At 39.4% G+C, this 16,498-nt stretch overlaps 1 pseudogene; it reads left to right on the forward strand.

Annotated features, from left to right (window-relative positions):
• The first annotated feature begins 979 nt into the window (after nucleotides 1-979).
• On the forward strand, nucleotides 980-10,117 carry LOC118837188 (annotated as a pseudogene).
• The last annotated feature ends 6,381 nt before the right edge of the window (nucleotides 10,118-16,498 follow it).

Raw genomic sequence — 16,498 nt, forward strand, 5'->3', positions numbered from 1 at the left:
CCTTGAATCTTCCCAATTGATCTGGCTTTTCATGCCAAAATCTGTTACCCTTAACCCGGCCTAGCCCCCCATTGTCTGTTATCTCCAGGTAGCTGTCAGCTACTTCCCACCCATTCCCTTGGTTCCTGGAGTCTGACCTTTAGTCACCCCAGTCCCATCAAGATCCTCCTCAGGCTCCTCCTCAAGATCCTCCCTGGAACCTTCCTCCCATCACCCCAGAACCACCCCCAGATCCTTTCCATAGTCTATAAGATCCATCTTGACCCCATGAATGTGCTCAGATTCAATACAGCTCAGACGCAATCTGGCTCAGGTTGCTCTAACCCACTTGACAAGCATTCCAAATACTCAGACTCCTTAAGAGTCTACCCAATATGGCAAATCTTTAATAAACTTTGTTTTTCTTTCACTGTAAGAAGGCGTGGGTCGAATTCATTCAGGCAGGACGCGGTGTGTTGCTATTTTGGGGTCCCGTACACTCCTAAACCTCAATAAAATCTGAGGAAGAGGGGCCACACCCTGCCATGGGACCAAACTCCTTTGAATCATTTGCCTGGCCCCAAAATCAGTCCTCCACCTAGAATCTTAGAGTAAAAAATTCTAAGAACAATGGTCTATAATATTTATCTAAGGATACTCTGAGCTAACCTAATAATAACAGTTACAAATCTAAACTGGTAGAGCCTTATTTCCTAGTACTGTTAATAGAAAATTAATAGCATGCTTATATTGTGAAACTTAGTAACACCAACACTAAAAAAAATGTCTTGTAATTCAGATACTCTTAGGTTATAAACTCAGCTGTTAAAGAATTGTCTGAAGGCTGCTATTTCATTAAGCACATTTTATTTCTTTAGGATTATAATAATGTTTTCAAAAATTTTTCCATTGTTTTGTCTGATAAAATGTCTTGAAATTCACTATTTGGGCATGGTTGTAAATTTGTTTCAGTTCTGCTTACATAGTATATGGTTCTATAATGCTTAAACTTGAGAACTGCAAGATTCGGAGGGGTAAGAACTAGCTTCACATGCATCTAGAATGAGAAGTTTTACCAATCAGCTCACATGAAGAAAGTAAATTCCACCTAAATTTATTTAGCTGTACTAAAGGCACATCATAACCTCATAGCAAAATTTGGAGGTTTCAAGTATAACCATCGCATGAATTTTAAAAGTGCCCTGTGGCACCAACATGGTGCTGACTTTAGCAAGCCTTTCATTTTAAGGACAGAGGGGAAGGGTAACTCCAATCGTTTTGACTCAGCTCTTTATTTCCTCCACTCATTTCTTGACTTACTGCTCCAAGGCTGCAGAGACTTCTTCATTATCTTGTGTGACTCCAGAATATGGGTACTGAGAAAATGAGACACACCCCACCCCCATGTTACTAGCACTCCTTTGGTCTTGTAATGCATCCTGGGCCATCTTCAGTGGTCCTGGTGAATATCAGGCCATTGGACCCAAAAGGCTCTGGAGGAGAAAAGGAGACTGGTGACCTTGCACAGCCCTCCCTCACTCAAATCAAAGTCATGTCATCATTTCCCTGATGTCCTCGTCCTCTTCAAGAAGAAAGGCCAAACACAACAACCAGCACTCCTTTACCAAGTTTACATTACAGTAGCATTGATGGGGTATAGAATCTGGGAGCCCCCTTGAACTCTCCTTGAATCTTCCCACTTGATCTGGCCTTCACCTGAGGCCATAAGCCTCCCATTATCTCTAGGCCCAAATCTCTGTTACCCTAAAACTAACCTAGCCCTGCATTATCTGTTACCTCTAGATTGCCTCTGGCTACTTCCCACCCTTGATCCCATCAAAATCCCATATTCTCTTAGCTCCAGGAGTCTCACCTCTAGTCACCCCAGTCCCATCAAGATCCTTCTTAGACCCCTACTCAAGATCCTCCCTGGACCCCTCCTCCCATCACCCCAGACTACTTGACCACCCTTAGGTCCCTCCCACAATCTTTCTGTATATAAATCTCATCTTGCCTTCATGAAGGTGCTCAGATTCAACCTAGCTCAGCTTAGATTCAATCTGGCCCGCTGGCATTAGTGATACAAATGCTCAGGTTCCTTAAGAGCCTACCCAATATGGTGAATCTTTAATAAACTTTGTTTTTCTCTTTGGCTGAAAGAAGGTTTGAGTCGAAGTTATTTGGCAGGACCCAGCCTGTCGGTATTTTGGGGTCTCCAGCACCTCTAAACCTCAACATATAGTTCCCTGACCTCAATAGCATTATATAGGATGATTTGTGATTATGAAAAAGTATGGCATTTGTATCAGTAATTAAGGTGGGATTTTTTTACTGTTTTCTCTTTTGGAGCACTTATTTAATCAAGTGCCCTTCACTTGAATGAGGTCAGCCTTTGTTTCTTTCATTAAATCAGGAGTCTAACCTACTTAGCTCAAGGGAAAGCCTAGTTTACATGGGTTTGAGCCACACGTACTTTTAGGTCACATGGGTTGGGCCACATATTGTCTCTCCCTTTGACCCTGAACAGGGTATATAAGCTCAGAGGTTAGTGTTTTGCCTTTGGGGGCTCTCACTCACTAGAAGAATGTTGGTGTGGAGATTCTGGGTAGCTGCTGGAGCGGCACCCTCCCCACCCCCCCCACCCCCCACCCCGCGGTCCCCCAGGCCTTGGAAAAACCCAGACGTTGAAGCTTCTCTGGTAACTATATACTGCTATGGATAGACTGGTTTGTGTTGTTTGCTCTGTTGATATTGTCTCTGTTTATAATTTCTATATGTATTTGCTCTGAAGTTCAGGGAGCTGACTTTTTCCCCTGAACTAAGTGAATGATATATGCATGTTTAATTAAAGTGAGATTGTTAGCCCCTTAAAGTTGCTTTCCTTAGAAAAGCATATCAAAGAACCTGTGCTGGCAGCCCTCCTGTGTGCTGGTGTTGTTGGGTCTTACAGCAGCTGCTAGCCATGTTGTTATTACAGCATTATATCTGGAATGCTATATATTGAAGTTACATCTTGAGTCAATCTGGTCTTAACAGACTGCAGTGTTAGGGACTTAATTAGGAGGTCAATCTACAATACTTATTCTTAACAACATGAGAGTATTAATAACTGAATCCCAGCCCTAAGCTATGATTATTGAAACTTGCTGTTTAAAGGCCAGGACATAGAGATGAGGAGGGAGAGGATTCCAGAAATGTGAGTCAGTGAAAATGCTCAGAGTGGGGAGGTTGAGTATCTTGTATCATGGAAGCTAATGTCACTAGAGTGTGTGTGTATGTGGCCAGCAATAAAGTATAAGAACAATGGAAAGGTAGGAAAGGGCTAGGTTATAAAGGGCTTTAAAGGGATTTTATATTTGATCCTGAAGTTCAATAGGGCACCACTGGAATTTACTGAATGGGAATGGGGAGAAGACCAGGTGTCACATTATTAAACTTGTGCATTAGATTTATTTGTTTATGCTTTTCCTGACCTTAAATGAGTTTAAATTGAATTTGCAGCTTAAATGTGTATTTACATGGTTGGTTGGTTTGTTTGAGAGAGACTTTAAAGGAAGGAATTTTTTCCAGACTTAATTTTTTTGTGAATGAGAGGCTAAATCCTGACATCAGTCACCTTTGCTTCCTATTTGAAATCGAATGAGTATTGCCTCAGGCTAGCAACTAGAGTAGTCCCAAAAACTTTGATTGTGAAAGACAGACATTTTGTTTGAGGTAATTTTTATTTCAGGAGCAGATTTTATTTTCTCATTCTAGAAAAGACATTTTGTTTATTTTTTTTTCCTTTTCTCTCTGTAGGTAGTGGAATTGTTCTAGAAATACAATTTTGTTTCTTTCTGGTTGTATCCTGGAATTGTTTTTAATGTACATTTTTTTTGACTGGGAGGAGGTGTAATGAGCTTATTCAAACTAGCTTGCTTTGATTATAACATAATATTACCATGAAAATATTGTAATGCAATTGATGAACTTATCAATATGGTATATCTTTTAAAAGGGACAGCTAGGTGCCCAGTGGATAGAGCATCAAGCCTGGAGTCAGGAAGACTCATCTTCTTGAGTTCAAATATGACTTCAGAAACTTACTAACTGACCCTGTGCACCACTTAACCTTGTTTGCCTCAGTTTCCTCATCCATAAAATGAGTTGGAGAAAGCAATGGCAAAACATTCTAGTATCTTTACCAAGAAAACTCCAAATGGAGTCAGATATGCCTGAAACAACTGAACACCACCACCGTATCTCTATGAAGTTATAGTCACAATTGCTCTATGTTGGTACAAAAAAGTTATGGCTTTTCCCATGATTTGAATTCGTGTCCTTTGCTGTTATTTAAGTACAGAATATTAATCCAATAGATTATTATTATTCTAAATCAAGCCAAGGAGCCACTATTAAGAGCCAGGTGCTGTGCCAAGAAAGGCAAAAAGACCCCTTTTTGCTCTCACAGGATGAATTGGAACTAATCAACAGAGGGAATGCACTAGTGTCGAGGTCTAGGGGTGCTGGGAGCCCTGAAATTCAAGGGCAAAAGGTGAGGTTCTGCCTTGAAAGAATTCAACTCAAGCCTTCTTTCAGTCAGAGAAAAGGTTTATTAAAACACTAGTTGAGGTGGGCAAGATTTTAAGAATCCACCCTATTGGTGAGATTTTAAGAATCTGAGTAATTTAATGGGGGGTGAGGGGGCTGTGAGATGGAACTTTTATAGAGAAAGACTGTGGGAAGATCTGGATGTGATCTAGGAGTGGTGAATGGCCTGGGGTGACTCTGAGGTAACCAGGAAAGGGTCTAGATGAGATTAAGGAGTGGCAAATAGCCTGGGGTGAGGCCAGGTGTAGACAATGAAGGCCACAAGGGCAGTTAAAAGGATTATGCTGGGATGGGCTGGGTGCCTCAGGGGAGTGCCAGAGACTTGGCCTGGTAGAAAAGTTCAGGAATGGGTTGAAAGTTCAACAGGGGGGAGGGGTCCAGAGCCGTACCCAGTGAGTGGGATGGCGAAGCCCTCTCATGGAATCTGGATCTCGGTCTTTCTGTGAGTTAAGTGGGATGAATGAGCTAGGCCTAAGTTTCGAGTTACAAAAATCGCCTGAACCGTGTCCTCGCCAAATAAGGAAAAAAGTGTCTTTAAGAGCTTGGCATTGGCTAAATTGTACCTGGGGGAGGGGGCAGAGCCAAGATGGCAGCTGGAAAGCAGGGACAAGCGTGAGTTCCCCGCCAAGTCCCTCCAAAAACCTATAAAAAATGGCTCTGAACCAATTCTAGAACTGCAGAACCCACAAAACAGCAGAGGGAAGCAGGGTTCCAGCCCAGGACAGCCTGGATGGTTGCTGGGTGATGTCTATCCCGCACGGAGCTGGGAGCAGAGCGGAGCAGAGCAGAGCCCAGTGTGGGCCGCGCGGACCAACCAGACCAGGAGCCAGGCGGAGCAGGCCCTAGCACCCTAAATCAGTGAGCTGCAGCAGTTACTAGACTTTTCTACCCACAAACACCAAAGACAACAGAGAAGGTCAGTGGGAAAAACTGTTGGGGACAAGGTGATAGAGTTTGTGGTTCAGCCACCACCCCAGGAACAGCGGAGGTGGGGCAGCTACAGAACTATGGCTACAGTTGCTTCTGGCCCCAGGCCCACCTAGTGGGAGGAATTAAGTGGCAGATCAGAGCAGGAGTGCAGAGCCTGCTGAAGATCTGAGTCCAGTCCGGGTTGGGGGTTCTTGGGGAAAGAGGAGCACTGGTGTGGCAGAGCTGGCTGTAACAGCTCTGAAAACAACAGCGCATCCCCTCAAGCTTGGAACAAAGTACTCTTTACTCTACAAGCAGTCATACACCACTGAAAAACTCAAGGGTCAAGTAAGTTGGCTGGGAACATGGCCAGGCAGAGAGAACGCACCCAGATTCAGTCTCAGACTTTGGAATCTTTCTTTGGTGACAAAGAAGACCAAAACATACAGCCAGAAAAAGTCAACAAAGTTAAAGAGCCTACAACTAAAGCCTCCAAGAAAAACATGAACTGGTCTCAGGTCATGGAAGAGCTCAAAAAGAATTTGGAAAAGCAAGTTAGAGAAGTAGAGGAAAAATTGGGAAGAGAAATGAGAATGATGCGAGAAAACCGTGAAAAACAAGTCAATGACTTGCTAAAGGAGACCCAAAAAAAATACTGAAAAAATATAAATTGTACCTGGGGTAGTAGATTTCTGTGTTTTGATTGTAAGCCTGGACTCCACCAATGAGAGTAAAAACCAGTGGGAGGAGGCGTTGTTTATGTTAGGGAATAAAGTTCTGCCCTCTGGGCCCTGCCTCTCCCTACTGATTGATTGTTTGGAGACCACCCTTTCCCTCAGGATAGTACAAAATCCATTTCAACTTTCTACTTGAGTAGCCTCTGAGTTTAATTTGGGGTTTAGTTTTTTGGCTCAGAAAAGGTTTCCTGTAGAAGGTGGAATTTTAGCTGAGACTTGAAAGAAGTCAAGAGGTAGAAATGAGAAGATTCCCATTCATTCTATTTCATCCCATTTGATTCACATGCAGGGACAGTCAGTGAAAATTCTCAGAGTTGGGAGGTTGACCATCTTTTGTGACTAACAGCAAAGGGGTCAGTGTCACCAGAGGAGACTATGTGAAGTAAAGCATAAGAAGACTGGAAAGATAAGAACAGTCCAGTTTATAAATGCCAAACAGGATTTTGTGTTTGATGCTGGAGCCAATAAAGAGTCACTGGAGTCTTAAATAAACTTTTAAGTAAAATAAAAGTTTTAAATAGAGAAATGACACAGTCAAAGCTGTATTTTAAAAGTAAGATCAATTTGATAGCTGAGTTGAGGTTGGGCTGGAGTGGGGAGAGACTTGAAGGTCAACAGGAAGCATATTGCAGTACTTGAAGGCCTTTAACAGGGTCATGGCAGTGTCAGAGGAGTTTCTTGTTCTTCAGTTGTTTCAATCATGTCTGACTCTTCATGACTCCATTTGGGTTTTCCTTGGAAAAGATACTGGAGAGGTTTGCCATTTCCTTCTCTGGCTCATTTTACAGATGAGGAAACTGAGTTAAGTGACTTGCCCAGGGTCACACAGCTGGTAAGTGTGTAAGATTGGATTTGCACTTAGGTCTTTCTGACTCAAAAACTGGTGCTCTATCCACTGTGCCAATTAGCTGCCTCTCTCAGAGGAGAGAAGGGGGAATTTATAAGATATATATTAAGGTAGAAATGACAGAACTTGGCAACAGTTTGGTTATGGGGGATGAGATTAAAATGAGGTATCTACATCATATTTCAAGAAATCTTAAAAATAAAACTGCTCAGCTCTCTTAGAACCAAAGAATCCACTGTTCATTTCCTAAAAGAAACCCCAAAATGAAAACTCCCAGGAATATTACAGCCAAAAAGAAAGAATTCAAGTACCAAGGAACCACAGTTGGTATCCCATACAATTTAGCAGAGATCTTAGAATACAATATTCCAGATGGCAAAAGATATGGGCCTACAGGTAGAAATAACTCACCTAGAAAAACTGAGCATAATGCTACAGAGGAAAAAAATGGATCCTTAATGAAATAGAAATACAAAGATTCCCGATGAAAATGCCAGAGCTACATAGAAACTTTGAAGTTCAAATATAGGAGTTAAGAGAAACACAAAAAATGTTTCATGAAACACATGAATAAATATTGACTAGATGGATTAGATGAGGAGGAACTGCTTATATTCAAATATGGAGAGGTGATAAACGCTATCATCCTCAGGGGTCTTAGAGGGAATCCAATTAGACAAGGCCTGGGAGTGGTTCTATTATATCTTGATGATCTCAAAAGAAGATTGGAAAGAGAGAGGAAGAAGAATACACTAGGGGAGTGGAGAGGAATGTTAGGGAAAGTTATCTTAAAATCAATGTACAGGGAAAGTGGAGAGAAAGGAATGTAGGAGGGAGGAGCAATTAGAGAGAGGGTAGATTAAGGGAGAGATTAGTACTAAGCAAAAAAAGCTCTAACCAAGGATACACAAAAATATTTATTATAAAAATGCTCTAAATTACCACTGATTAGAGAAATACAAATCAAAATAGCTTTGACATACCACATCATACCTATCAGATTATCTAACATGACAGAAAAGGAAAATGAAAAATGTCAGAGAAGATGTGGGAAAATCAGACCATTAATGTATTGTTGGTGGAGCTGTGAACTGATCCAACCATTCTGGAGAACAATTTGGAACTATACCCAAAGGGCTATAAAACTGTTCATACCCTTTGATCCAGCAATACCACTACTAGGTCTGTATCCCAAAGAGATCATACAAATGGGAAAAGGACCCACATGTATAAAAATATTTGGAGCAGTTCTTTTTGTGGTGGACATTAATTGGAAATTGAGGGGATGTCCATCAATTGGAGAATGGCTGAACAAGTTGTGGAATATGAATGTAATAGAATACTATTGTGCTATAAGAAATGATGAGCAGGCAGACTTCAGAAAAACCTGGAAAGACTTATTTTGAACTGATGCTGAGTGAAGTGAGCAGAATCTGGAGAACATTGTATATCGTAACAGAAACATCATGTGATTACTACCTTTGATACATTTAACTCTTTTTGGCAATGTAAGGATCTAAGACAACTCCAGAAGACTCATGATGGAAAATGCTATCCACATCCAGAAAAAGAACTTTTGAGTCTGAGTACAAATCAAAGCATACTATTTGCTCTCTCTCTTTTTTTATTTTGTTTCTTCTTTCTTGAGTTTTCTGCCATTGATTCTAATTCTTCTTTACAACATGACTAATATGAAAACGTTTAATATGAACACATATGTATAGCCTATATCAGATTACATGCCATCTTGGGGAGGGAAGGGGAGAAAATTTAGAACTCAATCTTATGGAAGTGAATGTTGAAAACTAAAAATAAATAATTTTAAAGGTTAAGTAAAAAATACATAAATATTTGTCATAGCTCTTCTGAGGTGGCAAAGAATAAAATCTGAGGAAGTACCCATAAATTGGGGAATGGGTGAAGAAATTATGGTATATAAATGTGATAGAGAACTAGAGTGTTGTAAAAAATGATGGAGGAGTCAATTTGAGAGAGACCAGAAAAGACTTGTATGAACTGATGAAAAGTGAAGAAACAGAACCAGGTGAACTATGTATATAATGACAGCAATATGGTAAAAGCAAATGACCTTGAAAGTCATAGGAGCTCTTAGTAATGACTAACCATGATTCCATAGGACCAATGAGGAAACATTCTATTCCCCTTCTGATAGAGACGTGAAGGACTCAGAGTACAGAATGAGACAATTTTTTTTGACATGGCCAATTTGAGAGCATTTTAATTAATTATATGCATTTGTAATACATTTTTTTCTTTAGTTCTCAATTAGGAGGAGAGAAAAGGGTGAGAAAGCAGATTTTTGCTCATAGAAAAATTTAAAAGTCCATTTCTGAAAAGAAAGTAATAAGGTTGAAGCAAGATGGCAGAGAAAAGGCAAGGACTGGGGAGCCATCATCTTGTGGGAGTGAAAGCAACACCTGGAGAACCAATAAAAAGGAGTGGCAGACACTCACAGATGAGGAAATGGGAAGACTCAGGAGAGGGGAGGTTTCTTTTGTTGGTGTTCAACACACTACACTTGGAACACAGGGGATATATTTGCTGACCTCTTCAGGGGACTCTTTGGCAAAAAAGAAGTGCAGATTCTAACAACTGGTCTGGATACTGCAGGAAAATTTTGTACAAACTGAAGCTGGGTGAAATAGTAACTACAATTCCCACTGTAGGTTTCAACATAGAAACTGTAGAATACAAAAACACTAGTTTCACAGTGTGGGATGTAGGTGTTCAGGACAACATGCGACCCCATTACTTCCAGAACACACAAGGACTGATTTTTGTGGGTGAGAGTAATGACAGGATTGAATGAGGCCCAAGAAAGGGCAAAGGATGTGCTTAGAGATGCTGTCTTATTAGTGTCTGCTAACAAACAAGATATTCCCAATGCCATGAATGCAGCTGAAATCACAGACAAAATGGACTGCATCCTCTTTGTCACAGAAACTGGCACATCCAAGCCACCTGGGCCACTAGTGGGGATGGGCTCTATGAAGGACTGGACTGTTTGTCCAATCAGCTCCAAAACCAGAAATGAAGCAATAAAAGTTCCTCCTCCCTTTTTTTCCCTCTTATTTCCTCCTATTTGCCCTTCACTTTACTCTCATGTGGCAAACCATGCTACTTTATGGTATTGAGTGCCAGATGCTGTTTTTTTTTCCTTCCTCTTGTCATGGTATGTTATTGTACCATGCTGTAAATATGGCAAATACAGGTCTGAAAACAGGTTTATTTAATTTAATGTAAATAGTTTTTGTTTCCAATGGGGCAATTTCTGGTACTCCTATGCAACATTATTCAGCTTTTTTTATTGTAAAAAAAAATCAACTCACCATTTAGTACTGGGAAGGGATTTTAAGCACATTGACACTTAGATTACTGGGGCTTAAGGTGCAGCAGCAGAGCTGAATGCTACTCCTACTGGCTTGTGAAATCTGTGTTGAGATCCGTTTTGGTGGTTAGTTTTTAACCTGAACTCAGTGTATTTTTTAAATAGTTTAAAAAAATTAAAGACTTGAACACACAGAGCAGAGAAATATGCTTAGTGTGGATTTTGCAGTAACAACTTGAATGCCAGACCACTGTAATTGTCTATGGTTTCTCTTTTCAAACTTGAGAAATGTCAAACAAGTGATCAGTTTTGTATGGTTAAAACAGAGACCCACATAATGCTGTGGTTTTGGATCTTTATGTATTCCATTGAGTTTGTGCTTGTATTTGTGCTCACATGGATATTTATCAGGGAAAAAAAAAGTTTTGAGGTTGTGGTTCAGAGCAGGCTGTACATTAAGAACATTAGATCTTCAATCATAAACCTACTTTTTCCCCTCGCAGTTCAGTTCAGGCTATGATTAGTTCTCCATCACACCTGAATAACTCTTAGTAAGAACACAATGATGGCTGGTTATAAACATTGACAAGAGCTTTCTGACATATTTGGACAACCAAAAACCAGCCTTTTAATTTTGGTCAAGTGTGTGGTGCTTCTGTTTGAAACTTTTCCACAGTAAGCACAGTCTATGTTAGCCCCGAAGTTTGGCTAGAGATATCTCAAAAATATAGTCAAGAACACCATGCATTTCTCTACAATGTCTAGGTTTTGAAAGAAAATTAATTGAGCATGAGAGCTTGGGGAGTCATTCCATTCTAGAAGTATTGGGTGCTGTTTTGGAACAATTCCCCTATCTATATATGTGTGGAATGTCCTTCCCCTTATTACTACAAGGGTCAGATTTGCCATCTGATGAAAAAGATCTTTTTTTTTTCTTTGTATTTTGATAAACACTGAAGAAGCTGGAGCTTTTAAACTTTATCTCAGGAAAAACTTGAAACTGGTTTGTTTGGTGTTGTGGAAATTCTTACTGTTTTCAATACACAATTGGTAATCAATTCAGTTTTGTGTACTTGTTTTCAGTTTTCATTTCAACAAACAAGCATTGTAATTAAAGCTATTAGAATAAAATCTCTGAGTCATTTCAAAAAAAGAAGAAAAAAGAACAAGAAAAGGCAGGGACTCACCTGAACTTGCCCAAATTCATCACTAAAGAACTTTACAAAACACCTCAAAACAAATTCTGGAGCAGCAGAACCCATTAAAGAATGGGGTAAAACAAATTTCCATCCCAAGACAACTTAGAAGGTCAGTAGGAAAGATATGTTGCACTGGTGTTAGAGTGAGGGGAAGGCCATATTAGCACAGGTTGGGCCCTAGCAAACTGGCAGGAGGCATTGACAGCAACAGAATCAGTGGCAGCAATGGTCACAGTGGCAGCTTCCAGAGCTCTCAGCCCACAGATAGCAAGGAAGTTGGGCAACTGGCCAGAAGGAGATTACAGGGGTCCCTTTGCTAACACTAGGGGCAGGACTCTGTTGCATTGCCATACTTGGATCCAGGTTGCAGTCCTGGGTCATAGTTCCAGGACAAGGAGGAGTATTAGCATGCCAGAGCTTGCAACCCCAGGGGAGAAGAAATCCCTGTCATAGTTTGAGGGCAGAAAAGAATGCTCACAGACCAGAGCATAGGCCAAGAGAGTAGTAAACGCACCTGTCTTTAGATTATACCACCTTGGAAGAACTAAAAACTTATAGGTCCCCAGAATTAGTTTGAAAACAGGTGCATAAAAAACCTGAAGCTTAGGACAGTGTCCTCTCCACCCCAGGAACAGAGTCTAACTTTAACATAAAAATCTAACTTTAAATAAAAGTCAAGAAACAGGCTGGAAAAATGAGCAAAAAATAAAATATCCTAACCATAGAAAGTTACTAAGGTCATAGGGAATATCAAAACACAAATTCAGAAGAAGACACCAAAGTCAAACTGCCACATCCAAAGCCTCAAAGAAAAATGTGAATTGTTCTCAGACTCAAAAAGAATTTCTAGAAAAACCTTGAAAAAGTTTTTAAAACCAAATAAAGGAGGTAGAGGAAAAATTGGGAAAAGAAATGAGAATAATGCAAGAAAAATCAAGAAAAAAGTCAACAGCTTGGTAAAAGAGGCACAAAAGAAATACTGAAGAAAATAACACCTAAAAAAACCAGAACAAGGTGAATGGTAAAAATTGGCACAAAAAATCCACTAAAGAGAAGAACATCTTAAAAAGCGGAATTGGCCAAATAGATAAAGATATGAAAAAAATTCGCTGAAGAGAAGAACTCCTTGAAAGCAAAATTGGCCAAATGGAAAAGGAAGTAAAAAAGCTCACTGAAGAAAATAAGTCCTTAAAAATTAGAATTGGGCAAGTGGAACCTAATGACTACATTAGATATGAAGATACAATCAAACAAAATGAAAATGAGAAAATAGAAGAAAATGTGAAATATTTCACTGGAAAAATAACTGACCTGGAAAATAGATTGAGGAGAGATAATTTAAGAATTATTAGACTATCTGAAAGCCATGTTCAAAAAAAAAGAGCCTACAGATCACCTTTCAAGAAATTGTCAAGGAAAACTGCCCTGGTATCCTAGAACCAGAGAGTAAAATAGAAATTGAAAGACTCCACTGATCACCTCCTGAAAGAGATCCAAAAATGAAAACTCCCAGGAATATTATAGCCAAATTCCAGAGCTCCCAGGTCAAGGAGAAGATACTGCAAATAGCCAGAGAGAAACAATTCAAATATTGTGGAGCCACAGTCAAGATAATACAAGATTTAGCAGCTTCAACATTAAGGGATCAGAGGCTTAGAATATGATTTTCCAGAGGGCAAAAAGCTAGGATTCCAACCAAGAATCACCTATCCAGCAAAACTGAGTATAATCCTTCAGGCAAAAAAAAAAAAAAGATATTCAGTGAAATAGACTTTCAAGCATTCCTGATGAAAAGACCAGAGCTGAATAAAAAATTTGACTTTCAAATACAAGACTCAAGCAAAACATAAAAAAGTAAACAGGAAAGAGAAACCATAAGGGATTCAATAAGGCTAAATTTTATATTATATTTATTATATATAAATATTATTTTAAATATTATATATTATGTAATATTATTATATTATAAATATACAATATATTATATTATTATGTTTGTATTCCTAGATGGGAAGATGATACTTGTAACTCCTAAGAACTTTCTCATTATTAGGGCAGTTAGAAAGAATGCATATAAACAGAGGGCACAGGTATGAATTAAAGATGATGGGATGCTTATCTAAAAAAATAAATAAAATTAAGGAGTCAGAAAGAGGAGAGAACTGGGAGAAGGGTGAATGGAGAGATATAATGGGGTTAATTATTTCACATAAAAGAGGCACAAAAGAGGTTTTACAGTGGAGGGGACAAGGTAGGAGGTAGGTGGGAGCACATGAACCTTACTATCATGAGAATTGGTTCAAAGAGGGAATAACATACACACTCAGTTGAATGTAGAATTGTTTCTTACTCTACAGGGAAGTAGGAGGGTAGGGAGATAAAAGTGGAGGAGGAGCCCTAATAGAAGAGAAGGTGGATTGGGGGAGGCTATAGTCAGAAGCAAAACATTTTTGACGATGAAGAAGGTGAAAGAAGAGAGAGAAGGATAAACACTGCGAAAAATAAATAAGAGGGAAATACATAGTAATCATACTGTTAAAAAATTCTACAGCAAGTTTCTCTGATAAGAGCCTCATTTCTCAAATATATAGAGTACTGTGTCAAATTTATAAAAATAAGAGCCATTCCTCACTTGATAAATGGTCAAAGGATACGAACAGGCAGTTTCCAGACAAAATAATCAAAGATATCTATAGTCATATGAAAAATGCTCTAAATCACTATTGATTAGAGAAATTCAAATTAAAACAACTCTGAGGTACCACCCCACATCTAACAGATTGGCTAATGTGACAGAAAAGGAAAATGACAAACGCTGGAGGGGAGTTGGGAAAATTGAGACATTAATGCACCATTGGTGGAGTTGTGAATTGATTCAGCCATTCTGTAGAGAAATTTGGAACTACACCCAAACAGCTATAAAACCATGCACACCCTTTGACCCAGCAATACCAATATTATGTCTGTATCCCAACAACAAGGTGAACAACAGTGTCCAAGGCTGAAGAGAGGTCAAGGATGAGAACTGAGAAAAGGACATTAGATTAAGAAAAGTTTTGGTTGAATTATAGTCAGTAGCCGGGCTGCAGAGAGCTAAGAAGAGACTGAGAGGAAAGCAAATGAAGACATCATTTGCAAATGGTTTTCTCAAAGAGTTTAGCCATGGAAAAGAGGAGAGATAGGATTACAACTAGTGGGGATAGAAGAATCAAGAGAAGGTTTTGTGAGGATCAAGAGGCATGGAAAGAGTCTAAGGGCATAAGATTCAGTAACAATGAACAACCTTCATGTCCTGCCAGATGTTACCTGGCATGGATTTACACAGATTTTAGCTGGGATATCCCGGGAGCCAGACCAGAAGAACTATGCTAATTTTTCTCCAATATTGTGAAATTCAAAAGAAAAAAAAAACTTGTTGAGTCTCTCCTCAGGGCAGACCAATGCATGTGGAGACTGATACAGAAAGTTGTTGTAGATCCTGAGAACTCAGGTGAAATTGCAAAGATTAAGTCAGGGCTTGGTACATGCCCCTCCTGCATCTGATTTCATCATAGCTATTCCCGCGCAGAAATCACTCCCAAAAATGTCTGAGGTGATGTACATACTTCTAAACTTCAGGCATCAGTATATTATTAAGGGCTCAGCCTCAGGAAGGCAATAGCATCACCAGTGCTGAACTGCAGGCTCAGGCCCAGAGAAAGTATGGCAGGGAGGGAAGAAGCAGTACACAATTCTATTCCCCTTGGCAAGGTAGAGGACCAAAGGAATGGAGGGCATGAAAACCCCAACAAAGAAACACCTCCACTAGGTAATCACCAGAGTAATAGATCCACCATCTATTATAATTGTGGATTAGATGGCCATCCTTATGTTGGATGTACTAGTAAAGAAAATGCAATGCCAATCATGTAGAAGTTAAAAATCTTCTTGTCTAACTTCAGGAAATTAAAATAGGACCAGGTGAAGAGGCTATCCTGGGTCCCAAGGACAGTCACACTACAGTAATCATCAGTAATTCCTTATGACTCTATTCCACTTAGAGTCATAGGCCTTCTCACAGAAGTGATGACAAAAAAAAATTAAAATGTAAGCACAATTTTAGAGACAAATGGAGGAAACATAAACCTAACTCATAACTTTAAATGTGAATAGATTAAACAACCTAATAAAACAAAAAAGAGTGACATTGTATAAGAAAACAAAGCCCTATGATATGTTACACATATATGTAGGCAACGATACTAGAGATTATTCATAAGAAATGTGCCTTGCATGTAACTACATATGTTCACAGTTACATGCGTGAATTACTGCATGCTTAAGTATGTTCATTTCTTATTTTACTTTCATGCTTGACTATTTTGTTGTGTTCATGCTATAGCAATATCTGTTGTGTGTACATGTTAATGGTTCTATTGAAAAGCTCTATTTCTATAGGACCACTGATAGTGTTTGGGTTGCAGCTAGCTAGCTTTGCCCTATTAATTAGCCATATTTTGTTGCCTGTGATCGATTGCTGTGCTATGGCTATGCATGAACTTTTGAAAGGTGCATGTGTTGAAAAGATAAGAAAGAAATGTGCCTGTGTTGTGACCTATGTTAAAACTGCATGGAGTTATGTTTTCTTATCACTGAAGTATCCTCTCAAGAATAGAGCCATGTCTGTTATGTACTATTACTGCACATATGTTTTATTTTGGTTTCTTTGATGCTGTTGATTAGATACCCAGGGTGCCAGGAAAATCATCCTTGTTGTTTTAAAGTGCTGATGTTTATGCTTCCATTACATAGTTTCAAGTTATAAGCTTGCCCCAACTGATTTTTGCAGTCATCTCTAACTTGGTTCTTCAGAGATTGTGGCATTCCAGAGTTTGTAACAATGTAGTAT

The sequence above is a fragment of the Trichosurus vulpecula genome, chromosome 2 (genome assembly GCF_011100635.1).
Source record: "Trichosurus vulpecula isolate mTriVul1 chromosome 2, mTriVul1.pri, whole genome shotgun sequence".
Lineage (NCBI taxonomy): Eukaryota > Metazoa > Chordata > Mammalia > Diprotodontia > Phalangeridae > Trichosurus > Trichosurus vulpecula.